The sequence below is a fragment of the Lemur catta genome, chromosome 20 (genome assembly GCF_020740605.2).
Source record: "Lemur catta isolate mLemCat1 chromosome 20, mLemCat1.pri, whole genome shotgun sequence".
NCBI classification, from domain to species: domain Eukaryota; kingdom Metazoa; phylum Chordata; class Mammalia; order Primates; family Lemuridae; genus Lemur; species Lemur catta.
In genome coordinates this window covers 9,042,050-9,068,732 of record NC_059147.1, presented here as the reverse complement: position 1 = coordinate 9,068,732, position 26,683 = coordinate 9,042,050, and the positions used below count along the sequence as shown (strand labels likewise).

Below are 26,683 nucleotides of genomic sequence, written 5' to 3'. Positions count from 1 at the left end.
CTAGGTGAAAGGTTCATTCTGCCTTAATGGTCTCTAGTTGACTTCAGTGTCTCCATTCAGGGAGATAATGGGGTCTTAAAATCAACCCACCTGCCGACTAACAGAATCATGCCTTTCAGAATGGGACCTTTACTGTTAGGATAGAAACAATAACTTTCTAAATGATTGCAAGGCAGGAAGTCAGTCAATATTATTACATATTCTCATCCACTGTCATTAGTGGACCTTAGAAAATGCTAGAACTGGTCTTAAACAGATAGCTGATCTAGATACATCACACTATCATATTATGACATATAATTTGAGTTAAAATTTAAGAAGTTGCTTTTCTTTCTGATTGGTCTTGATTTGGGCTCCTAATAATTATTATTATTAATAAGTGTGCCTACTCTCCAGTTAGTAATCTTTAGAAAAAGTACTTAGGGATAACTGAGTACTGTAGGGGCTTCACTCTTTAAGGTATGGTGAGGTGAAATCTTTCTAAGGGAGGAAGCCTTTATAACACTACAGATCATCTGCTAATTCGTTTTTGGTAGATTTAACACAGAATGAATTAAGTTTAATGCAAATAAACAGTGACAAAGTTAAGTTTGCTGCTTCATGTTTTCTCCTGTATTTTAGGCTAAGGCAAATTATTTTTCACTTTTTAGTTACCATCCAGTGATTCAGGAATAGCTAAACACAGATTAAGAAATTTAGCAGACAAATTTTCATTACTTTCTAATTTTCTTGATTCCTTAAGGAGAAAGTTTAAACACATGTACCCTGACAGAAAAGACATCTGAGAAACAGAAGTCCATTAATGGCCCACTTTTGCATCTGCAAAAATTGTCTCCAGAACCAGAACTGAATAAGGATTGTGACAGAGAAGTTGTATCTAGATAGCCAGCACTTCATGCTGTGCAAAAGTCTGAGGAAATGTCAGTCAAACCAGGCAAAGTAGAGAGGAAAAGTAATTCAGAACTCATCACAAATGAGATGAAGCAGAGTTTTGCTGAAATTTGTGAAAAATACAAACTTCTTGGTTGTTCTGATGAGGAGCCTCTGCAAGAGAACTCTGAAGGAGCAACAAACCAAAAGGAAATACTCCCTAACTTGACAGATCGCATGCTCGATTATAAGAAAAAGGATGCATCTAAAGTGCCGATCTCTGGAGAAATCCAGGCACTTCCTGAAAAGATCCCCGTCTCAAAAATGACTTTCCATGTCAGTCATACTCTGGGTCCTCGGAATATGCTAAGAAATACACAAGCATGGACCCTGGATTGGAGAATGTGATTTCTTCTCCATCACATAGTGACAAAATATCAGAAATACGTCTAGAGGAAGAATTACAGCAAGACATGCAAACATTTAAGAATGAGGTGTGGCCGGGCGCGGTGGCTCACGCCTGTAATCCTAGCCCTCTGGGAGGCCGAGGCGGGTGGATCGCTCGAGGTCAGGAGTTCAAGACCAGCCTGAGCGAGACCCCGTCTCTACTAAAAATAGAAATAAATTATCTGGCCAACTAAAATATATATAGAAAAAATTAGCCGGGCATGGTGGCGCATGCTTGTAATCCCAGCTACTCGGGAGGCTGAGGCAGTAGGATCGCTTAAAGCCCAGGAGTTTGAGGTTGCTGTGAGCTAGGCTGATGCCACGGCACTCACTCTAGCCTGGGCAACAAAGTGAGACTCTGTCTCAAAAAAAAAAAAAAAAAAAAGAATGAGGTGGGCATGTTACAAGCAGAGCTTTTGTGGCTCTGGAGAAAGAAAAAGTTCCACTTCAAAAAGAGGTAGGGCTTCACTTGCTGCTGCTGCTTTTTGTTTTTTCTCTTTGTCAATTATCTGATCCATTCTGAATTTCTACTTCTGAAAAGTTCATGTATGTATAAAAGAGAGTGATCTAAATATGTAATTGTGTGTAGAAGCAGATTATTTCTACTATCTAAATGATAATTCAGGGAAACTTTCTCATAATTTTTGTTCCTTAATCATTAATCAACCTAAGTCTTCCAAGTGGCATTAGGATTGGGAAACTAATTTAGCCATGTAGCCTGTGACCTTCTGAACCAGGATAAGCATAAAGGAAATTGCTAAAACAATGTAATAACCTCTAGGGTTTTTCCCCCCTATTGAATAAGACGAATTGCACTTATTTAAAGCAATAAAATGGGAATCCAATGGAAAGGGAGCAATGACTGAGAAGAAATATAAATATGTATCTGGCCTTGAGAGTTGTAACAAATGAATAATCTCAGCCAAAGGAATCTGTTTAATGTGCTTTCGTGTGTGCAAGTTTATCTGTTTAACTCAAACTGTTGGAACTTATAATTCCATCATGGCCACATTAAATATTTTTGACAACAAATATATATATACATCTACATATTTTTCTAAAATCACCTCTCTCAAATGTTTCTGTTGAATCAGACCTTTATATTATATTGTTTAATAAAGTCTGCTAAGTTTTGGGCCATGTATGATTTTAAATGTTCAGGAACTTCATATTTGACTTCAAAGTAGAAAGCTGACTTCTGTTCATGGAGTTTTAGAAGACAAAAATCTGGACAAAAATCTGGAAATAATCTTCTTTCAAAGTAAAATTGGTTGAGATTTCCCACTCCCCACAAAGGTGTTAGATTATTTTGCCAAAGTCACATTTTTATCTGATGAATTTGATGAATTTATCTGGTAATATATCAGATTCAGCATTATGGAATTGTATTATCTCCTTTGGTGCCATAAAAGTAATGCCACTTGAGGAGCTTTGGAGGAATCATGAAATCTTTCTTGGTTTTACTCCCATTATCAGTAGATAATGGAGTTAAAAGAGATAATTACTAGGCCGGGCGCGGTGGCTCACGCCTGTAATCCTAGCACTCTGGGAGGCCGAGGTGGGTGGATCACTCGAGGTCAGGAGTTCGAGACCAGCCTGAGCCAAGAGTGAGACCCCGTCTCTACTAAAAATAGAAAGAAATTATCTGGCCAACTAAAATATATATAGAAAAAATTAGCCGGGCATGGTGGCACATGCCTGTAGTCCCAACTACTCGGGAAGCTGAGGCAGTAGGATCGCTTAAGCCCAGGAATCTGAGGTTGCTGTGAGCTAGGCTGACGCCACGGCACTCACTCTAGCCAGGGCAACAAAGTGAGACTCTGTCTCAAAAAAAAAAAAAAAAAAAGAGATAATTACTTATACTGTATATCCCCCAGCTATAAAATGTTATGGTTATTGAATGCAAAATTTGGAAAGCATCTCACTTTCCAGAATTCCACACTAGCAACTCTGCACTTTCACTCTGTTCCTTGTGTTGTGGCAAACTTTGCTTCCTGTATTTCAGTGAGCACCTTTACTTTTTTGATATCCCAGGATCCAAATGAAAAAAAGAATGATAAAGGGCAGTGGGGAAAAGAATAGCTTGGTGCAGAAAGGGGAAAGCTTCCTTTCTGTTCCTGAAAGCCCACCATGTCACATCCTCTAAATCTGGCTGCTTAACATAAAATCCAGGTGGTGAAGATAGAAGCGGGCATGTTTTGTACCTTTGTCTTTTTATTTCTCTGTTTCTGCCAGTCAGACGGGGTGAAAATTCATATTAGATAGTGAAGAGTGGATGGGAGTAAAAACACAAAATTAAGAAGCACCCTTTTTGAAATTTTGGAAAATTGAGACCTTAAAAAAATTTCAGTGATAAAATTACAACAATTATATCTTATAAATATGTAATTATGTATAATGATAAAGTAAGCACAAAATATTATCATGCTAAAATCATGACAAACTGAGTCAAGTGATACAATCAATGAAAACAAAAAAAAGTTACTTTTATTGAATAAAGTAATAATTATTCTTCGTATCAAACTTTGATTAAAGGTTAAAGAAGAAAAGAAGCACAAAAGTAATGAAATGGTGGCATCAGAAAACCTCTACGATGGTGCTGCTGATAACAGTGCCGAGGATGGGGTAATTCAAGAAAGAAAGAGTGGAAAACCTGACCGTCAGCACTTTCCTAGGAAGGAGAATAAAGAGTCTGATAGGTGAGCCTGCAGCACGATTTAACACCCAATAATTGTTACTGTGCTGTAAAACTAATTCTAGTTTGGGCTGATATTCATGATTGACTCATTTTCTACCTTTACTAGGGATATTCAGCCTTGCCTGGTAAGCATAAAAAATGCAAATTAACAAACGATGAGATACCATTTTATCCAATCCTACCGATATTTTATTAAATAATAACCAGTGTTGGCAAATGGGAGGAAAAAAGTGCCTTTTTGAAGGGTAATTTAATAGTGTGTATCAAAATTTCAAATATGTCATTCCTTTAACCTAACACCTTCACTTCTGAGACTAGATCCTACAGGAAAACGTGACTTGTGTAAACACACACACTCACACATTTTTGAGGATATTTATTGTATATCATATATAACATACAATAGGCACATATATATAAAGTATATATAACATGTTAAGGATATGTATGTATGTTAAGGATATTTATATAAATATGTTACACATATACATATGTATGGTAAGGACATTTATCATAGCACTGTCATATCAAAACATTGGAAATAGTCTAAACATCCATCAATAAAGAAAGTTAAATTGTCATACTCGTAAAATAATCTATGCAACCATTTGAAAAATGAGGTTAGATCTATAGTGTACTGATTATTTCATAGTTCAAGTATATTTAAAGCATTTAGATTGATGACACATCTTAAGCACATTGTGTTAGAATTCTTATAATGTCTGCTTAGTTGCAAATGCAGGCTACATGCTTGCCACTCTGCCTTGTTACCAGCAAAATTGCTAGTTATTAAGTTTTTGTGGTTCTCAATTCATGTGTGCTCAAATATTGGATCCTCAAATTAATCTGAATATTGACAAGGGATTGCACATGGGTATCCATCTTCCATATAAACATTTCAGTACTTTAGTTAAAACATTAAAATACTTCAAAGGATCTTTGACCTGCCAAACCAGGAGTTGGCCACCTTTTTCTGTAAAGAGCTGGACTGTAATATTTTAGGCTTTGTGAACCATAGAGTGTCTGTTGTTATAGTCCACAATCTGTCATAGATGGTATGTGAATAGGCATGACTGTGGTCCAAAAAAACCTACTTTACAAAGACAGGCTGTGGGCTGTATTTGGCCCACAAGCAGTAATTCACTGCCCCCTGTGCTAAAAACCAGTGTGCTGCTAGTGCAGTGAATCATCTTCTTAAGGGTACCCTGCATGCATGCCATTCTCCTTCCTTTTAAAATATAATGTATTTTAGTATGCACCACACCCTATTTTTCACTAGTGACTTCATATTATATAATTTACAAAAATTCAGTTTACAAAGATTATTTTCTACATTTTTCCCCTTTTATTCCTGTTATAGAATCAATATTTTAATATGAGTAATTACTTTGTATATTTGATAAGTATAGAGTTGGATGATTTTTGCCAAGCAAGAAAAATACTGCCCTTTAAACTGCCTTTAGTCTTTTTGTGATCTTTATTTATAAGCAGAGCAAAATGATAATCAGCCTATAGAATCAAGAAACGTTCATGGGGTCTCGTAGTTGTATAATTTTATAAATTTATTATTTAATACCTTGGTCTGGCATTTTAAAAAATGCCATATGTATATAATTAGAAAAACCTTTGAAGTGTGAAAATATACTATGTAAGCATTATGTAAGGATTGAAAACTATGGCTAAGCTGAAAGATGATTATGAAAATTAGATCATGCATGATCAGTCACTTAGGTATGATGCCTTTGAAAGAACTGTCTGTACTTGTGGACTCAGATTTCCTTTCCATTCACTCGAACTCACTCCGGTAATTTCACTCCCACCACTCCTCCAAAACTATTTTTCTGAAGGTTTCTACTCACTTTCACTTTAATAAATCTAGACATAATTTCCCAGACATAATTTGATCGAACCTATCAGCAATATTTGACCCAATGGAAGACTCTCTCCTCCATAACTCTTTCTTCAACTTGGCTTTCAGGATGTCAGTCTCTCACCTGGGATTCCTCCTGCCTTTGTAGTCCTTCCATCTTAGCCTGTCTTGGGAGCTTCTCCTCATGTCCCACCTTGGACACATTGAACTGTCCCAGGATCAGTGGGAGGTAACTTAGAGACATTTTAAGGAAGAAAGATATGAAACAATAATTGAATAGTAAGTGTAAGATCAAGGGCAAATGTGTGGCAAAGATGATGAGAATAAAGAATATATTTTTGTGACTTCTGGTGGCTTTAATTTTCTTTGTATGGTTTTTTTGGTTTTTTTCTTTTAAGTTTTTTAAATTTCTATAGATTTAAGGGGTACAAATGCAGTTTTGTTGATGGATATAATATATAGTGGTGACTTTTGTGCATTTAGTATAACCATCACTGGAATAGTGTACATTGTACCCGTTAAGTAATTTTTCATTGCTTATCCCCCCTCCCACCCTCTCAGGCTTCCAGGCCTCCACTGTATACTGTTCTTCTATGTCCATGTTTGTACTCGTTATTTAGCTCCCACTTAGAAGTGAGAACATGCAGTATTTGACTTTCTGTTTGAGTGATTTCATTTAAGATAATGCCCTCAAGTTCCATCCATGTTGCTACAAAAGACTGCTAGCTAAACTAACCAAGAAAAAGGGGAGACCATTCAAATAAACACAATCAGAAATGAAAAAAAGGAGACGTTACAACTGATACCACAGAAATACGAAAGATCATCAGAGACTACTATGAGCAACTCTGCTCTCACAAACTAGAGAACCTAGAGGAAATGGATAAATTCCTAGAAATGTACAACCCTCAAAGATTGAACCAGAAAGAATAGAAATCCTGAATAGACCTATAATGAGTAAAGAGATTGAATCAGTAATAAAAAATAAATTTCCCAACCAAAAAAAAAAAAAAACAAACAGAAAAAAAGAAAAAACTCAGGACAAGATGGATCCGCAGCCAAATTCTGCCAGGTATACAAAGAAGAACTGGTACCAATCCTGCTGAAACTTCTAAAAAATTGAGGAAGCAAGAATCCTTCCTAACTCATTCTATAAAGCCAATATTACCTTGATACCAGAGGCAGACAATGGCCTTGATTTTCTGAGTAATTCAAGGATCCACATTTGAAGAATCTGTTACACTATAGATAACATTTTATTGCAACTAAATTTCTTTCAAAATGTATTATTTGTTTTGTTTTAGACTATTCTCAGCCTACTTCCTTCATTAACAAGTGGGATAATTTTATTCATGCAGATTAATGGTCTTAAAGCAGAACTAGAAGTGGTATCTCCAAAATCTCTATGTCTGCATACCAGGAATCAAGTTCTTTAACAACAGTCATTACCTATGAAAACGATACAAAAGAAATATGAAGAACTAAAGAAGAATAATAAGTTGGAACAGGAAGTGGTAAGTCTCAAAAGTCACATGGAAAGGAATATGTTAGAACATGGTCAAGTAGGACAGCATAAACAGGAGATGGAAGAAGGAGGAAGACTGGATATAGTAGAACATTTAAAAGAAGGCAATCTACAGGTTAGTTTACTTACCTGGAATGTGCATTCATTCATTTCACTGCGAAATATATTTTATATACATATACATTACATGTGTTTCCTCTACTTCCCTTATAGCAATTTGTCTTGTTGATTTCAAGAAGGAAGGTGTCGTCTGTTTCTCCCTTTAAATATTTCAGTTTTGCATGATTATTATAACTAAATTGATCTTTCAGAAAACTGATTCTTCTTAGAGAATCATTTGATTCTTAAGTTGTCGTAAAACAAGACTATTAGGAAAATAAAAAATTATGATTAGGAAGTTATGCCATATTCTTGAATAGTTCTTAAGTTGCATTATTTAATTTTTTAATTTTAAGTTGATTCTACTGTTTTTGAACTATCAAATTACATGAGAACTAATATAAAAATTATTCAAATTTTTTATAATTCAGATTTATTAGGTCATTAAATATGAAATGTCTGATTTCAAATGAAAGTTTAGTTCATTATATCTCAAACAGGAAGCAGTAAATTAATTAAAGTGTGCACCTAAACTATTGACACAGTTTTGCCATCTTAATGGTAGTTTGTTTATGCCAGCAGCAAAAAAGGCTGGAGAGTGAGTGGTGATGAAATAGCAAAAGGTATTTTCCACAGCTTGTTGAGAATTGAATATTTTTCCTTGCAGGAAGTGGTCCAAAGCCTGGAAGAAGTGGTAGTCAGTTGGTGCAAGGTCTGGTGAATATGGTAGATGACAGGGAGTTTCCAAGTTCAGACTCTGTAGTTTGAGCAGCATTGTTTGTGTGACATGTAGTCTTGCAAGAGGATTGGCCTGTCTCTACTGACCAATCTCAGCTGTTTACTTGCAAGCATCCTCATCATTTCATCCAGTTGGTTGCAGTAGACATCCATTGTAATTGATTGACTAGGTTTCATGAAGCTGTAGTGGATATCAGCGCTGGACCACAGACACCATTAGCTTTTTGTGGTGAATATTTGGATTTGGACTGTGGTTTGGCACTTCATATTTATCCAGCCATTGTGCCAAATGCTTGCCATTGTCAAAAGAATCCATTTTTCATCACTCATAATATGGTATAGAAATGGGTCACCTTTATGTTGTGACAGCAAACAAAGGCGAGCTTCGAGATGATTTCACTTCTGACACGTTTAATTCATGTGGTACCCATCTATCCAGCTTCTTTACCTTGCTGATTTGTTTCAAATGGTCCAGTATTGTTGGAAGAGTAATGTCAAACCTTGCTGCTAATTCATGTGTAGGTTGAGATGGATTTGCTTCCACTACAGCTTTCAGCTCATCATTATCCACCCTGATCTCAGATCACCCATGTGGCTCATTTTCAAGATTAAAATCACCAGAATGGAACTTCTCAAACTGTTGACACACTGTGCATTCATTAGCCACATCCTTCCCAAACACTTCATTGATATTTCGAGCTGTCTGTGCAGCCCTGGTTCCACAGGACTCATATTTGAAAATAACACGAATTATTGACTTATCCATGGTTTCACAAAAATTGCTCGAAAATAAAACTTTGAAAGATAACCACAGGCCGGGCATGGTGACTCACACCTATAATCCTAGCACTCTGGGAGGCCGAGGCGGGTGGATGGTTTGAGCTCAGGAGTTTGAGACCAGCCTGAGCAAGAGCGAGACCCCACCTCTACTAAAAATAGAAAGAAATTTTATGGACAACTAAAAATACAAATAGAAAAAATTAGCTGGGCATGGTGGCGCATACCTGTAGTCCCAGCTACTCAGGAGGCTGAGGCAGGAGGATTGCTTGAGCCCAGGAGTTTGAGGTTGCTGTGAGCTAGGCTGATGCCATGGCACTCTAGCCCGGGCAACAGAGTGAGACTTTGTCTCAAAAAAAAAAAAAAAAAAGAAAGAAAGATAACCACAGACCAAACCGTGTGTTTGAAGAAATGGGGATGTATCTTCATAAGAAAAATAAAACAAGAAGTGTCAAAGTGAAATGCCAAATATCAACAGTCTAACTTAATACTTAAGGAAATTAGACATTTCATACTTAATAAACTTGATTCTGATTTAATCATCAGTTTAGTTGATATTGATGATAAATATTTTAACCTTCAGCTTCTATTTTCACACATTTAAAATTGATCTCTAAATCACTGGCTCAAAACTAAAGGAAAGAAATATCCAGTGATTATTCAGGTTATAATTATTCTTAAAATGTATCCTTTTGATTTGTTTTAGACACAAGCAGAATCACAAGAAGACTTAGAGTGGCTAAGACACAATCATACTGCTCCAAGAAGTCAGCTCAAATGCAGGACTAAAGATTTGAAATCTGCTCTTTCCAAAAAGAAACCTCAAAAAGACTTTAATGAAAACAAATTGGAAATGCTAAGCAGCGCTATCTTAAAAGAATTAATACTTAGAAAATTTTTGTCCAATGAACTAAACAAGTAAGTCAAAACATAGAATCTTGTAAAATAAATGGAGTTCATTGATTTGCCTCAAAAGCATAATTTTTAGGGAGACACGTTCTTGAAATTAGTGCTGTTGACTAGAAAAGGTTCACAAAGTCTGTGAATTTAGAAGGGAGACTGTTTCTTCTCAAGGGTTACACCCTGCAGGCTGGCCATCCTGACAAGCTGGGAAGCAACACAGACACTTCAAGAAAGAGAGGGGTAAGACAAGAATGTATGCTGAATGGTTGGCCACGTGTACATATTCAACATGTCACAGGAGGAGCTATGAATATTGTCAGGGAGACATACACACATGTATATGAGGTTTACAGGTATGTACATACATCCATGAGCACTTTGGGGTGGAGATTTAAGATGCTAAATGCGTTATAAATGGGTCCTATATGTAAAAAGGTGAAATGTAGGGCCTGAGTCCATGAACTGCACATGCTCAGAAGACCAGCCAGAACCAGTCTACGGCTGGCAGCCATTTATAAGAAGAAACTGTCTGTGATCTGAAATAGCTGTCGTATCAAAACCATAAAAACAGGAGGAAGGGGGAGGGAAGGAAGGTGAGGGAGGGAGTAAGCCGAGAAGTCTTCCAGCCTTTTGTTCTTCTCAAGTCAGCTTTTGAAAATCTCTAGTAAAGATTAGCCAGGGGAAGGGGGGATAGCAGCAAATGCAATGTGGCCAGACTCTGTCCTGTCATGGCCAGGAATTTAAATCTTTGGGGTCTTTTAGCCAAAGGAGGGTCTGTTAGTCTGTTGAATGGGGGTCAGACTTTTATTTAAGAGTCCCCAGTGGGAAGGAAAAGCTAACTAGACTATATAATTTTGGAAAATGATGTTAGTGAATGAACTTACCTTTAAAAATGTTAGTCCAGGGCAGTTTATGTCTCTCTGCCTTTTTGAGAGTTTTATATGGCTTTTTCCCCCCTTAATATTCTCATGTAGTTAACCCGATCTCTTAGTCTTTGAAGCTTTCCAATTTAGAGAGCGATATTGTTATAAAATTCCCATTAGCATTCCCCTAAGTAAAAATATCAATGAGTTCAACTATTGTGTGGAGGTTACAACTTAATGCAAAAGGGTCAAGTACTAGTGCTGCTCCGGGCACATTCTGGCACTCAGTAAACTCTCCTTGGTTGCGATCTTTGATATTATCACCACAGGGTGTCTGGAGAAAAACTATCCTCTACAGTGTGTCTATGCATAGACATACTTGGGGAATAGGAAATGATGAACTTAGGGATGAAAAGAAGTATAATTCCCAAAGTGGTTAAAGCTCATATCTTGGTCAGCCTGAGGGGGTGTGTGGAAAACAGCAAGGACAGGTCCCCCTCTGCTGCCTTGGTAACCATGCTAGGAGCTACCTGCCTTTGCAGCTCCTTTAGTTCTTTCTGATCACCACCTCAGCACTCTCCTTCTCCCCTAGGTGTTGCTCTGAATTACTCCTCAGTGCCAAGTGCTTAATTTTTCCTAGAAAATGGGTGAAATGTACAAAGGTGGTGAAAACAAATGCTTGAAAATGTCTTCGAGGGATTTTTTTATTAAATCTCCAAACTGGTTTACTAAATATAAGTATTTCTACCTTTTTTTTAGTTTGAGTTTTTTAATCTGTTTTAGTGTTACAGGTTTATTTCATTCATAAAAAGTATTTATCTTGGGTTCCTTTAAATAATAAATGTACATATGTGGTTAAGTATTGGGATGTTTAAGGAGTACAACATGATGTTTTGATATATTTATACATACAAAATGTTTATTATTGTCAAATTAACAAATTCATAATCTCACGCGGTTGCCCCTTAAATACAAGTATTTCTAAATGACATCCTCCGGAATCTTACAAGGAGAGCCATTCCAGAAGGTAGCGAGTGTTGCCTGTTAAGCCATCCACCATTGGTACCCATTTCTCTCCCCTCCTTCCTGTGTCTGAATTACTTGTTTGTTAGAAATCCCCCTAGAAATGCTTGTACTCCCTTAGAACAATTTTAAAACTGTACTTCCATACAGTAGGCATGCTCTCACCCATTTTCAATGTTAAAATACTGTTTATTGGGAAATTTTATTTACTCCTCTGACAATTTTTTAAAAGTACAAGTCGTTTAGGAATCATGTAGGGAAAATGAAATACTAAGCATTTGTGTTTTGCAGTCTTCACAGAGTTAATGAGACGCTAGCAGAGGTCAAGACCAACCGTCTGGGGGAGAAACAGAAGACCGGATCTGTATCTGCTAGTCCTGCTATGAGGCCAGTCCTGCAGTCACCTTGGGTTGCAAATCTTAATGAACTTCAGCTCTCAAAAGAAAATTTATTCCAGGGGAGAACATAGTGATCCCTGCCTCAAGCCCAGAGACTACAAATAACAGCCTAGTGAACAGCTTGACCAAGGTAGGTTAGATTATCTTTTTTCTTTAATTTCATATTTCTGATATAATTCTTATTTTGAATGTGGGTGAAATATTTAGTTGTTTAATTGGCTTATGCATGTTAAATAAAGGTCATAATTATCTGTGTAAATAAAGAAAGGAAACGGAAATCTTACATTTTCCTAAGTCTATGGAGCCCTCATTTTCAAGAGATACCCATTTGTTAACTTTGGTCATTAAATGTAAGTACACGGACACATTTTAAATTTCTTTAAAAGCTGCATTTAAGTTAGATTTTAGCGATTGAATATCGTTGCCTGATAACTAAAGGTATACTGTGAGATGCTTTGGCTTACTTTCTACTTGATTTTCATTTGGTCGTGGTTCATAACTCTTTTAAAGTTTTCTTGCGTCATCTCAAGTTTTCCATCCCTAATCCTAAGTGAATGCTTGGCATCCTAACACTTAGCCACAAAAGGATGTTAATTATTAAAAATGATCCAAGATAAATAATTTTTATGAATACAGTAAACCTGTAACACTAAAATAGATTAATTCTGTTTTTAAGTTAAAACTTTTGTCATTTTCTTATGTAAGAGTATATCCTTAATTGCTATTGTACTTATGGCATTTTCATCTCAATTTTTGTGAAATGTGTCTACTGCTAGGGAATTGTACGGCAGTTTTTAAACTGTTAAGTCAAGCAAATATATGGATTTTTAAAATGAAGTTTACTTATGTGTCTCTATTTTGCCATCACTGGAATGATTGATGACTAAGATGGCAATGATATCAACAGTGTTTAAATGCAACTATTATCAAACAGAATCAGTGACGTTCTTCCTGGCCAAATTCCTGGTGACGCTACACATGGTCCCCATATCCCCTGGAGATGTATTAATAACAGGAATCTCCCCATCCAACCATGTGATTTCACTCATAGTAATAATTTCTAGGGATCTCAGAATGAATCCAACCATGACAAGCTGTATCACTTGTACAGCTGGTAAGAGAAAAAAAATAGTTCACCTATGCTTGACCTAGTTTAAGATACGTTTCTAACGCTTGACCATTTTGGGACTAGAGTGAAAATTTAAAAAGCCAAGCTCAGTGGTGGTGCCTCTAGTCCCAGCTACTTGGGAGGCTTAGGCAGGAGGATCACTTGAGCCCAGGAGTCCACAGCTGTAGTGCACCATGATCGCACCTGTGAATAGCCAGCCGCTGCTCTTCAGCCTGGGGAACATAATGAGACCCTGTCTCTAAGAAAAAATAATTGCAGAAACCATAAAACATTTGTTTGAACAAAAAGAAAGAAATAGGAACTAGTTTTCTTTGTGTATCATTATTATTAAACTTCCTATTTCAATCAGTGCACATTGGCTTATGTTTTGGTGGTGGTGTCATGCTCATCTTAATGCAGAGAAAAGTAGCATAGGCCCTTGTTAAACGAGGTCTCAACCTTGTCTCTTTACCTGGCTTCATGTCCTAACAAATCGCAGAAGAGAAAATCTAAGGTTCAGCCAACAGCTTAAAAGTTCAAATTAAATGACTCTTTTAATACCTAAATTATAAGATCCTCGCTAGTTGATATTTTGTCATCACTTTGTTAGCTTCCTTTGTTTTACTTTTCTAAACAAATTGAGATAACCAGGGTCTAAGTGCTTCAGAGTCATAAAACTGGACTACTGGGTACAAAAAGATGTGTTAAATACTTCTGTAAATTGTTAAGCATGATATGATAACGGAAATCTTAAAAATTTATTGCAATTTTATAAAAGATGAAACTTATCTGGTTTAAAATTTTATATTTGTATTAGCTTTTATCAGGAAACTCAGATCATGTATCATTTTACAAGATGATGATGAAAGAGTGTGTATATGCAGATGCAGTGCAAGGGTTTTTGAGGATATATTCTCCCCTTAATTAATTTTGGGGGGGGAAAGAGGTGTTTATTTTTAGGATTTCTAGACAAGTTGAGAAATCATTTATTTAAAACTTAATGTAGGCCGGGCGCGGTGGCTCATGCCTATAATCTTAGCACTCTGGGAGGCCGAGGTGGGTGGATCGCTCAAGGTCAGGAGTTCGAGACCAGCCTGAGCAAGAGCGAGACCCCATCTCTACTAAAAAAATAGAAAGAAATTATCTGGCCAACTAAAATATATATAGCAAAAAATAGCCGGGCATGGTGGCGCATGCCTGTAGTCTCAGCTACCCGGGAGGCTGAGGCAGTAGGATCGCTGAAGCCCAGGAGTTTGAGGTTGCTGTGAGCTAGGCTGATGCCACGGCACTCATTCTAGCCTGGGCAACAAAGCGACACTCTGTCTCAAAAAAAAAAAAAAAAACTTAATGTATGTATGGTTTCCTTGTGGGGCACTGGTTTGCCAAATCACATCAGACTTAACACAAAAGATTAAAAAGCACTGTTCTATTAAGCTACAAAGACATGTCCCATAATCACTGCAGAATGCCTTGAAAGAGCCCTTTATTACAGTTGTTGTTTACAAAATTCTTAGAATTATGGAAAGAAAGTGGCTTCTAGAATTGCTGGAAATTTAATTATTTCCACTATGAAAGCATCACATAATATGATGAGAGATGATAACGTACTATCCAAAATGATTTTTAAAAATGGGGGGGTGGGCTTTGGATGGGGCATTGCAAAACAACAAGATGTTTAGAGATTTTTAGCTATGATTCTACAAAGTAAAATGTTAAAGATGGCATTCATACTGAATTTGTTTATCCATCTGCTTTATTTGCAAGATTTTAGCATTTTGTGCTATTCCTACTCTGAGGTTCTATCTTGGTATTTGTTTTTTAAACTTTAAGGCAAATAATTATAATTATTTCTCTAGTAATGTATTTCAGTTGTGATTGTTGAAGCAAGTTTCTCTGTGTTCATAAAATGTAGCATTTATTGCATCTCTCCCCCCATTACATGAAGTCTTGCCTTGCCACTTACCACCATTGTAGTGATAACAGATTACTAAGAATATGTCTTGCTAATGTTTACTTTTGGTTTTCATGTTCTAGTTTAATTCTGGGGTGCTTGATCCTATATATGAGAAGTAATTTTAGAGTTTTATTGGTTCCTTATTCCATTATATGATTATATACCACCAAAATTAAAATTAGCCTGCACAGATGCATCACTAGTTCACTGTTTTTGAACATAGTATTCTTTTCTGATGACTGAAATCTTAAAAAAATTCCAATTTTATAAAAGATGAAATTTATCTGGTTTAAAATTTTTTTATATTCAAGAGTTGCTAAGGACTTGTGTGACTAACAGATTGCATGTCACACAATACTCAGTACATGTGTTTTTAAATGTTCTAAATAGGAAGACTAATTTTTACATAGATGGTTTTTGGATTTGGGTGCATTACTGATACTTTTCAAACATTTCTAATTATTTAATTTTTTTATTTCTCAAATATGCATTCAGTTTAGAAACTCTTTCTCAATGTGGTTATACAGATACATCAAAGCTAAAACAATGTTTCTAAGACTTTCACTTTTTACACGATGGAATATCATATCTCAACAGAATATTGAATTACATTTCTTCCCAACTAAAAATAGGCCTGTTTGCATCACTAAGGCAGTGCCTGTCTCCTCTGAATTTCGACTCTAATCAAACTATCATAATGGTTATGCTAATTACTCATAAAGCAAGGACAGAGTATATTATATCGAAGACTTGTTTATTATTTCAGTCATAGGCACTATATCATTCTGCCTATCTCCATTTTATCTGCTTAGCCAAATGCCAAGTAGTCATTTTATCCCTTGAAAGTTTCAGGTAATCTTTCTACTTCTTCCAATTCTTTTTCTTTCTTTCATTTTTTTCACAAAGTCTTCACATGTGTGTTCCTGTACTTAATCCTTCAGCTCCTTGATAAACAAACCTTTTCCCAGTTCTTTTCTCTGTGAGAAAATAGTTGCATTTAATATTTACAGACTGACTAGTGTAATTTCCTTCATACATTGAACTACTTACAAGTTGATATTGAATTGCAATGGTTTAAATCGACAGACTTATTTGATCCCATTGCATTTGCATGCATACTCATTTTTATAACATCTGAGTGCTCCTTAAAATAGAGAATGATGTCAAATTTTAATTTAAATACATCAGTAGTTACTGAAAGTGTATTGACTGTGGAAATGTGTGCGTGTGCATGTGTATTTATCAAATTGGTCTGTAAAAGAGAATGCAGTAGTATTTTCCAACCTGTAATCTCAAGTATAATTTAACAATAGCCTGGCAATGGCTTATCATTGCATGAGGGAACTTTATATTTGTATTTGTTGGGATTTGCTATTGTTATTGATTTCACTATGTTTCTTTTTCTAAAATCTTCCTTCTAACTCTCTTCCTCTTTCAAGTGAGGGTTGTGTTGAAGAATGTACAGTAAGATTATAAAGTCAAGGAAGAAGAAAACATGTCCATAAGCGTTGTATGGTCACCTTTCTTGGTGGGGCTCTGGTAGGGTAGGCAGCAAATGACATTCTTTTTCCCCTTCTGAGTTCAGAACACAGGAGTCAGGCAGGTGGGCATCAACATCCTAGCCTTGTCACTGACTCATGATAACTAATGGGAGGATGTGGCTCAGCTGTGCAGCCACAGGGGGCTTCTGAATACTTCATCCCAGATCAGGCACTTACCCACACGGTTGAAAGTGCCTGAACAGAAGCTTGACACCTGTAGCAGGAACTGGGTGCTTCCTGCTAAGATGACAGCAGAATTGAATCCATGTCATTGTAGGCAGACAGATCTTTTCAAAGAAGGGAGGCAGAGCTCCAACAAGCACATTCAATGCACTTTGCCCAGATTCACCCAGTCACTCAAGAGGAAGGTAGAGAATGTAAGTCCTCGCTTGGAAAAATGAAGGTTCTCCTATCATTTCTGCCTGGATTTAAATTATAATTGAAATTAACTCCATGTCTCTGTATGTACCAACTAATGGTGAGAAATTAGACTGCTGTGTCAGATGGTAAAGAGAAACCTGGTTTGGTTTTCCATGTTGCTACAAATAACTCACAACACGGATAATTCATTTGTTGATAGATTTTGGTAAACCGAGGTTTATTTGGAGAAAGTGAATCATCCTTTTAAGAAAGAACTTTATTTCAATTTGCTTGAAATCTTCAACTAAAAATTTTCTCCTTCAAGTTCTCTGTTCTGTAGTTTAAAAATTTGTTCTTTATAAATCGAGTACAGTGACTGCTACTAACTGACGTTATGCTATCAATTTGTGTTCCTTAATTTGTATTTATAACTTTAGAACATACAATTTAGTTAGAAAGCTACTTTTTTATGTCTCCTGCCTTCACATTATTGAGCTACGTGATAGTATTACGTATGCATTTTTGTCTGAGTTACATCAAAAAAAATCTATATATTTTTTCTGAAGATGAAGGAAGTAACTGGCATAGAACGTCAGGCTCAGTAAGACATAAAGCTCATTCCTGGTTTGTAGTGAATTGGCTTGTGAGCGCAGGCAAGCTACAAACTCTCTCTGAGTTGCCTCTTATGTAAATTTAGGGACTTTTACTACATCAGTGACATTCGTACCTTTTCAAACATTTTTTCAAAGAAGAGAAAATTTTTAAAACATTGCATGAAACAGTATTACATAGAACAGATAAAAGCAGAGCTGTGTGGCTAAAGCAGGGCTGGGGGCTCTGAAGCTGTGACTTCCTTATCCCTTAAGCCTGCAGTGTCTTCTGTGGAACCTTAGATTTCTGTGGGACATCGGTTGAGAACTACCAGTTATGAGAGACTCCTTCTAATTAGCTAAAATCCACTGGCACATTGTTCTCCCGTGTGTAACTTCCTCCACGTCCCCTAGTTACAAAAGTATAAATAAAGCAACAGATGTGCTCCCCTTGTCAATACTGGACTTCAGGCTGCCTCCACCATCTGACACTTAATCCCCACCTGGAAACAGATACAAAGGACACGGAGAAAGGAGGAGCATTTTTATTAAAAATACTTTATGTATTTTACTCCATAATAAGGTCATATAACTTCTGATGTAGTGTTATGCATAAAATGAAGATCAGCAGTTGATGAAAATTTTTTTTATTTCCTCTAGAAATGTTCAGTTTCTCCTGGGCTATTGCTGTACACACTCCAAAACCCATTGATGGCAGCCGCTGCCTCCCACAACTGAATAGGACAGTGATTAATGTCACCAAGACTTTTTTTTCCTCCCTTCTCCATCCATTATCTGAAGTCATTCAACTGGACACAAGAATTATGAATTTTTATTGAGGGAAATATGAGGAATGTGTGAGATTTAATGGGAAAGTAGGAATAAAATGAAAGAAACTTTTAAAACATCATTTAATATGTGCCAGTTTTCACTTGTCAATATCAGCAAAACCACCCCAGCCTCCCACCAGCCAGAACAAAACTGAGGGATCAACACTCCAGACCCTTTTCCTCGACTTCTGGGTGCCACTCCCAGAGCAGCTGCCTCCCAGTGTTCTGAGTCTGTCCCTTTTCCCTCTGAGCTTTTACATCTGACCTGGTAACTGTTTCCCAAAGGCAGTTGCCCTCGGCAGTCCTTTATGTCATAAAGAATCCAAGGGTCAGTGAAAGGCTGGAAGAGGATTGATGTGGGGGGAGCCCCTCCAGGGTTGGAATAGAGGCACCAACTTCTACCCTGTACTCTTGAAGAGTTAGGGGGAAAGGGACCTCTACTAAACTTGCGATACAGAATGTATTCTCTAGAGAGCTAAGACTTATTCAGTACAAACGTAAGCACTCTGTCAAGAACAGTATTTCATATTTATCTAAGTAAAATATACATATGGAAGTAGTTGTGGCTGGGGTATAAAGAAGTAATAGAATCTGTCACCCATGATAAGTAAATATTTAGGAGAAGTGCTTTTGGGGGAAAAGATAGTAACTTACCTCAGTAGTCCCTTAATTGAGTTATGTTGCAATATACATTTTACATGTGTTTATCAGTGGTAATGTTAGATTATTTCAATGAAAGCTCTTCCCTTTATCTGGTGCTGAGTTACTACTTTTACAAGACCTGGCTACGAATGCTATCACATAAGTTATTTTATGAAGCCTGTCTGTAATGTTACTGTCACAGAAATGTTGTGGAAAATAGTCTCTTAAAATATTGGGAAACTTGTTAGTCAAATATTTGTAAAGAAATTGGATATGATATTATCACTCTGTATGGAAATTGTGCGTCTGTAGTTTGAGATTGTAGTATAGGATTTGTGAGAGCTGGACTGTGTCATCTTCATCTTGTAATTCCAGTGCTTATCATAGTATGTTAACACATGGTTGTTGAATAGAGAAGAGGGAAAAAACCAGAAGCTCTGATACTTAACCACAATGATAATTCAATGTGTAACTATGGGCAAATTATTATAATAATTTTGTATTGTAGTCATACATACGTATTTTTCATTCTTATTAACACTGATAAAGTTCTCAACTCTTTTTTCCTGACTTACCCTTAGTTCCTATGAAATTTTTTGGTAAAGAAAATAATTCTTTCTTTATCCATCCAGGTGCTGCCAAATTGGAATCTGGAGCCTCTCCTGTAGGGTAGCTTCTCCTCCAAGATCCACTGATGAAGGAGGCCTAGTTTGGAAAGCGTCATCAGAATATATACCAATAGTAAAAGTTAAAAAAAAAATGTGTATGATCGGATAGACTTTTAAGCAGATATTGCAAATGAAAACCAGTGTTATTGAGTATGACATCCTCAGACTGTCCAATGTCAGCTGTTTAAACAGCCAATCAATGAAGTGTTCACGAATACTTTAGTGAAGTTAATTGATAGCTTATTTGTATTTCATGATTTTTATGACTATACGTAGTGATAGATTTAACTTTAGACAGATAGCATTTTGTCTCCTAGTACTGTGGTCATTGTCAATGTTTGGATGTATTACAATTGTTATAGGGCCATCAAACTTATATAATTGTAATTTTAAGCATGGATTTATATAGATGTTTCCTCATGGAGAAATAAAATTTGCCTAAGGCTTTTCACCTTTTATTTTCATCCATTCATTCCTTTATTTTAGATTAACTTTTGGAAACAGTCTTAAAATTAGAGAAAAGTTTCAAGTTTTAGTACAAAGAAGTTTTTTCCTCGGAATCATTTGAGATGGAATTGCTGACATTCTGCCATCACCCCTGATTACTTCAGTGGGTATTCCTGCAGGTCGGGACATTCTACATAACTACAGTGCAACATTCATGATCAAAAAGTTAGCATCAATACATTCTATCATTTAATCCTTGGATTCTTCTCAAGTTTTGTTATTCATCTATAATGTCCTTTATAGCAAAAAGGATCCCATTCAGATTTGTGGATGGCATTTAATCGTCATGTCTCTTAAACTTCTTCAGTCTGAACAGTTCTCCTCAGTCTTTCCTCAACCTTCATGACCTTGAATCTTTTGAGAATAAAGTCTAGTAATGCAGACTTTCCCTACACTGGATTTTCTGATGTTTCATTATCATTGGATTTAGATCATCCCAGAAGTGATCCTGTGATCTTCTCTTTGCATGCTATCATGTGACCTACAATCTGATTTGTCCTATTACTGGTGATGTTAGCATTGGTCACTAATGGTGGTATCTGCTGGGTTTCTCCTCTGTACTATTATTTCTTTCACCTTGTAATTAATTAGTATGGGGGGTAATTTGAGACTATATAAATGTCTCTGTTCCTCATGAAACCTTCAATATCTTCATTTGTATTAAGGATCCATGGTTTATTTTATTCAATGGGCTATAATTTATTAATAATTTTAAAAATTTATTTTTCATTTTAGAACTATTCTATTTTGACAATTTCAAACTTACAGAAAAATTACAAGAATAGCACAAAGAATTCTTGGATACCATTCCCCAGTTGTTAACATTTTACTGCATTTGTTTTATTCTTTATCCCCTTTCTCCTTCTCTCTTTCTAGATAAATAGAAATATAGGTATAGAATACAGATTTTTTTTTTCTGAATTGTTTTTAAGTTGAGGTCCCCAGCTATTTGCTGACTCTTGGCTGGCTACGCTCAAGTCCTAGAGGTTGCCTACAGTCTCTACAGGTTATTCACAGTTCATGGCCAGGTGGACTTCCTCAACGTGGCTGCTTACTTCATCAAGCCAGCAAGGCAAGTCTGTCCACTCAGGAATCAGGCTCACCCAGGATAATCCCCCTTTTGATGAACTTAAAAAATAACTGATTTGGTACCTTCGTTACATCTGCAAAATTCTAATAGCAAGTCACACTCAAGGGGAGAGGATTATACAAGGTGAGAAGTCCAAGGAGCAGAAATCACAGGGGCTAGCCTGGGGTCTTTCCTATAATTGTAGTAATGAAGTTCCCTTCTCATAGTAGTTTTCAGAAGTTTTATCATGAACGAATGTTGCATTTTTACTAGGTACTTACGTTACATCTGTTAAGGTGGTCATTAAAAAAATAGTTAAACGTGTTTGAATTGCATTACATTATCTGCATTTGTAAGATAAACTGAAATTGATTGTGATATGATTTTGGTTTTATACATTGCTGCTTTTGGTATGCTAATATTTTGGCTAGGACCTATTTTTTATCTCTGTAGATAATAATACAAGGAATTTTTTAACAATTTATATCCCTTCAAATTTATATCTATTGTTGCTTTGCATTTTAATTCTGTCTTATAATTTTAAAAACACTAGACATTTTGATAATTTTTATATGATACTGTCAGTATTCACTTAAATTTAGCTACATATTTAATACTTTGTTTTATATTCCTCCTGCATCTCAGAACTTTCATCATTCTGCTGGTAGTGTACATCCTTTAGAAGTTTCATCAATGAAGTCCTCTTAGTAATGAATCTCAGTTTTAAAATGTCTTAATTTATCCTCATTCTTGATACATTTTTATTGGCTAGACAATTCTAAGTTGGTAGTTAATCATCTTTCATCACATGGAAGATGCCATTCCACTGTCTTTGGGCTTCCATAATTGCTGTTGAGAAATCAGCTTTTTGTGTAAATGTTCCTCCTGTAAATGTAAGCTATTCCCTGCCCCTGTCCCTGTCTCCCAGCAACTTATCTTGGTTTGGATTCATTTGGCTTCTTGAATCTATGCTTTGATGTCTCCAAACATATCTAGACCTTGTTGATCTACCCTCTGCATTTCTTAATCTCTCTGTTTCCCATGGTTTTGGAGGGCCTCTTTCTTACATTCTGAATTACTTTTTTTACTTTTATTTCATCAATTGTCTCTTCCACTCTGTCCAGTCTGCTGTTATCTGACCTGTCCATAGAATTTTAAATTTAGGTTTTTTTTAAGAACACTTTTTATTAAGACCATTATTGGTGAAATGTTGTAGACTTTTAAAAATATCCCAGAATCTACTATTAAAGAACAAATGCCAGGGGCTATACACTAAGGCATAACAGCATACAGTTCTCTGATGTGTGTATGTTCAACTTGTCATTTGTCTCATTAAATCCATCCATCTTTTCTCCAATTTAGGTAAAGGTTGTAGCAAAATGTGACATTTATTACATGAGTGGCTCATACAATGAGAGTGGCTCTGCTTCTGAATCTCGTTCATGCCACCTTCTATGCATATTGCATAATCCCTACAAGATTACCAGCTGATGGTTCCAATTTTACAAGAGAAACAGAAATGAAAATCTTATCCTTGTGATTAGTCCTGTCATTGGTAGAACTGTGACTTATTTATATGCTCAATGGGCTACAGAGGAACAGCACATTATGTGTAATTAAACTAGAAAAAGCATTGTCAGATATTCCCAGGCATGAATGTGCATTTAAACTTTCATAGTAAACAAATATACTTTTAAGTGAACATTTCCCCATGGTTAAAGTCAGTTATTAAAATAGTCCTTTCCCAAAATTAAGGCAGCTTTATGCTGTAAAAGCATGAGTTCTTTGTCAAAAGATACGTTCTTCCATCTTCATCTATTGTTGCCAGCTGTCAGCATTTTCTTAAAAGGTCAGGTTTTCTTCTTAGCCACACCTGTATGTGGCTTGTTGGTTGTCCAGGTGTGGTTTGCAGCTTAAATGTCTAACCCTGTCAACCAAGAGTTCCACTGTTGTTTCACAAGGCTGACCGTGCTGAGCTAGTCCTAGTGTTTCCTGCACATCTCGGCAGATCTTGAAGAGGCGACACTGAAACTTCTCGTCCCAGTCATTCTTGCTTTTGTCACCGGTCACCAGTCTCGTAGCACCCATCACGTTGGTCACAGCACTACATTCAGCAGGAGGGTTTATAACCGTAATGTGGGAAAGGGACTTATGCCAGCAGAGCCGTCCTCGCCCCCTCGAATACAAGGTGGCAGTCAGGTATGTCTCCATCTGGGGAACACCATTCCCATGGTCTCGAGGGTGGCCCTGCTTTCGGTGGTATGAGTCTGCTTCTGGCACCTGAGAGTGGGGGCCCAGAAGAGGAGCAGAAGAATGAGCACAGGCCTCAGAGCAGGGCTATGTGTGAAGCCTCAGGGTGCCCTGGGCCCTGCTGCTCCAGGGAACTGGGGGGGGGGCTGTCCCACAGAGCCCCCAGCACCCTTGAGGCAGCAACATGGGCTTGGGGCTTGGTGGCCGCTGCTCTCTCCACTGTGCCCCCACCTGTCTGTTTGGGGGGTCCTTGCCGCCCTCACGTAGCATCTGCTTACCTGGGCCACCCACCTGGTGGAGTGTTTTTTATGTATAGAAGTTTTGCTTGGGTTTTTTACAAATCCGATAAAATAATATTTATAGTTTTCTGTTCTTTGAAGAGAAAAAATTAGATGTATATAGATATATAATTTTTTGTCATTGTCTTCCTCTCTTTTCCACTGCTATAATAGAATAACACAAGACTGGAAAAATTTAAAAGAACAGAAATTTATTTGGCTAACATTTCTGGAAGCTGGCACCTGCATCTGGCAAGCGTCATTCCATGGCAGAATGCATCACATGGTAAGGACGACTGTGCATGACATAGAGAGGAAGGGGGCCAAACTTATCAGGAGCCCACTCCTATATAACCAACCCAGTCCTGAGGTGGCAACAATGACAGCATGAACCCATTTATGAGGACAGAGCCCTCATGGCCTAATCACCTCAAAAGCCCCACCTTCTAATACTGTTATGCCCATTAAGTTTCCAACACATGAACTTCTGTGGAAGGTTCAAACCGTAACTTTATGCTTCTGGCCCCCTAAATTTGTCTTTCTCACATGCAAAATATGTTCATTCTATCCTAATGGCCCCAAAAGTCTTAACTTGTTCCAGAATCTAGTGAAAAGTCTGAAGTCTAGGCTTTCATTCCAATCAGACATGGGCACGATTCATTCTGAAGCAAATTCCCTCCAGCTATGAGCCTATGAAATCAAAATAAGTTATCTGCTTCCAAAATGCAGTGGTGGGACAGGCATAGGGTACACATTCTCCTCCCAAAAGGGAAAAATAGGTGAGAAGAGAGGGAAACTTCTCCCAGGGAAGTTAAAAACCCAACAGGGAAAATAACATTAAATCTGAAAGTGGGAGACCAATCTCCTTCGATTCTGCGTTCCATATCCTAGACACACAAGGGGCAGGGGTGAGGCCCTCAAAGCCGCAGGCAGCCCTGTCCCCATGGCTTTCTTTGTGGGGCTCAGTCCACTGGGCAGTTCTCATGTGTTGGAGGCTCATGCCTGCAGTCTTCCCAGGCTGGAATTGCACCATGAGGTCCCTACAGTTCTGGAGTCCTGGTGGTGGTCCTGCTCCCACAGTTTCACTATACATTATCCCAGTGGGAACATTCTGTTTCAGCTCTACCCCCAAGAAAGGTCTGAGCCCAGCCCCCAGGTTTTCTGCATCATCCTTTGAAATCTAGGTGGAGGTAGGCATATCCCTACAGTCCTTGTGTTCTGTGTGCCTGAAGAATTAGCACGGTGTCAATGCCACCAAGGCTTACTGCTTACATCTTCCTGAGTGGTGGATCAAGCCACACCGGAGCCTATTTGAGCCGTGGCTGGCACATCCAAGGGGCACTGCATCAGAATGCGGGCAGCAGAGACCTGATGCCTCTCCTGGAAGCAAGCCTGTGCAGGACCTCCTCAGCCCATCTCCCAAAAACCCTCCTTCCTTCCTAGCAAGCAGTCTGGGCCAGAGAAGGGTGGAGAAGCCTCAAAAATCTCTGAAATGCCTTCATGGTTTTTCTCCCATTGTCTTGATGAATAGCACCTGGCTCCCTTGTAGTCACGGTAATATCTTCAGCAAATGGTCTGTTCCCCCCCGCCACCCCCAATTCTCTCCTGAATGTGTTTTTTCACTGTCTACATGGTTAGTCTGGGAATTTTCCAAATCTTTCTGTTGTGATACTTTTTAAATTCTCAGTTCTATCTTCAAGTCATTTTCCTCCTCTTGTATTCCACTGTATGTGCTTAGAAGTAACTGTGCAACAGCCTGAATACTTTACTGCTTAGATATTTCTTCCACTAGAAATTACTCTTAAATTCTATATTCCAAGAAGACTGAGGACATGGACACAATTCGGCCAAATTCTTTGCTACTTTGTAACAAAGGATGGCTCTTACTGCAGTTTCCAATACCTTTTTTCTCATTTCCAAGACCTTGTCAGAATTGCCTTTAACATCCATGTTTCTGCCAACATTCTGATCACGACCAATAAACCTTCTCTGAGATGGTTCAGACTTTCCCTGCAGCTCTCCTCTTCTTCTGAGCCCTCACCTGAATCTCCCTGAATGCTTCATGTATGTCAGTCAAGTCTTTTTCTAGCCGATTTCTCCAGGTTCTTCCAGCCTCTACCCATAACCCCGTTCCAAAACCTCTTCCACATTTTCAGGTATTTATTATAGCAAGAGTCCACTCCTAGTACCAATTTTCTGTCTTAGTCTGTTTCCTAATGCTGCAACGTGATACCACAGACTGGGTAGTTGATAAATAACAGAAGTTTATTTGGCTAATGGTACTGGAGGCTGGGAAGTGCAAGGGCATGGTGCCAGCATCTGGTGGGACCATGCCATCCTGTAAAGCATCACATGGTAAAGATGTGTGTGCACAAGACAGAGAGGAAGGGGACCAGACTGTTCAAGAAACCCTTCAGAGGATAACCAACCTACTCCCAAGATATCAGCACTAATCCATTTATGAGGGCAAAGCCCTCAAGGCCTAATCTAACCTCTTAGAGCTCCCATCTCTTAATACTGTTACGATGGCAACTAAGTTTCCAACTCATGAACTTTTGCAGAGACATTCAAGCTGTAGTGATCATTTACTGAGGATCTGCTGATAAGAAGGCATAAGAGAAGAGATCCCTAATCACAAAATGGGGCCAGCCATGGTGGTACATGCCTGTGTTCAT

The 26,683-nt window shown here is 37.5% G+C and overlaps 2 long non-coding RNA genes across 7 annotated transcripts in view; both read left to right on the top strand.

Moving 5' to 3' along the window:
• The window catches only part of LOC123625115, a 48,874-nt gene extending 28,514 nt beyond the window's left edge, over positions 1-20,360 (top strand). For 5 of the 6 annotated variants that reach the window (XR_006730365.1, XR_006730368.1, XR_006730364.1 and 2 more), the window contains 7 exons: positions 743-1,364; positions 1,710-1,774; positions 3,853-4,016; positions 7,244-7,399; positions 9,731-9,942; positions 12,105-12,341; positions 19,869-20,360. This is a non-coding gene — a long non-coding RNA (uncharacterized LOC123625115). Of the gene's footprint in view, positions 1-742; positions 1,365-1,709; positions 1,775-3,852; positions 4,017-7,243; positions 7,400-9,730; positions 9,943-12,104; positions 12,342-18,424; positions 19,235-19,868 lie in introns of those variants that run through there. The other variant, XR_006730367.1, reaches the window with a different exon arrangement.
• A 2,776-nt stretch (positions 20,361-23,136) lies between these two features.
• On the top strand, positions 23,137-26,683 carry LOC123625079. The gene is made up of 3 exons (XR_006730353.1): positions 23,137-23,679; positions 24,183-24,294; positions 26,570-26,683. It is a non-coding gene; the product is annotated as an uncharacterized LOC123625079 (long non-coding RNA).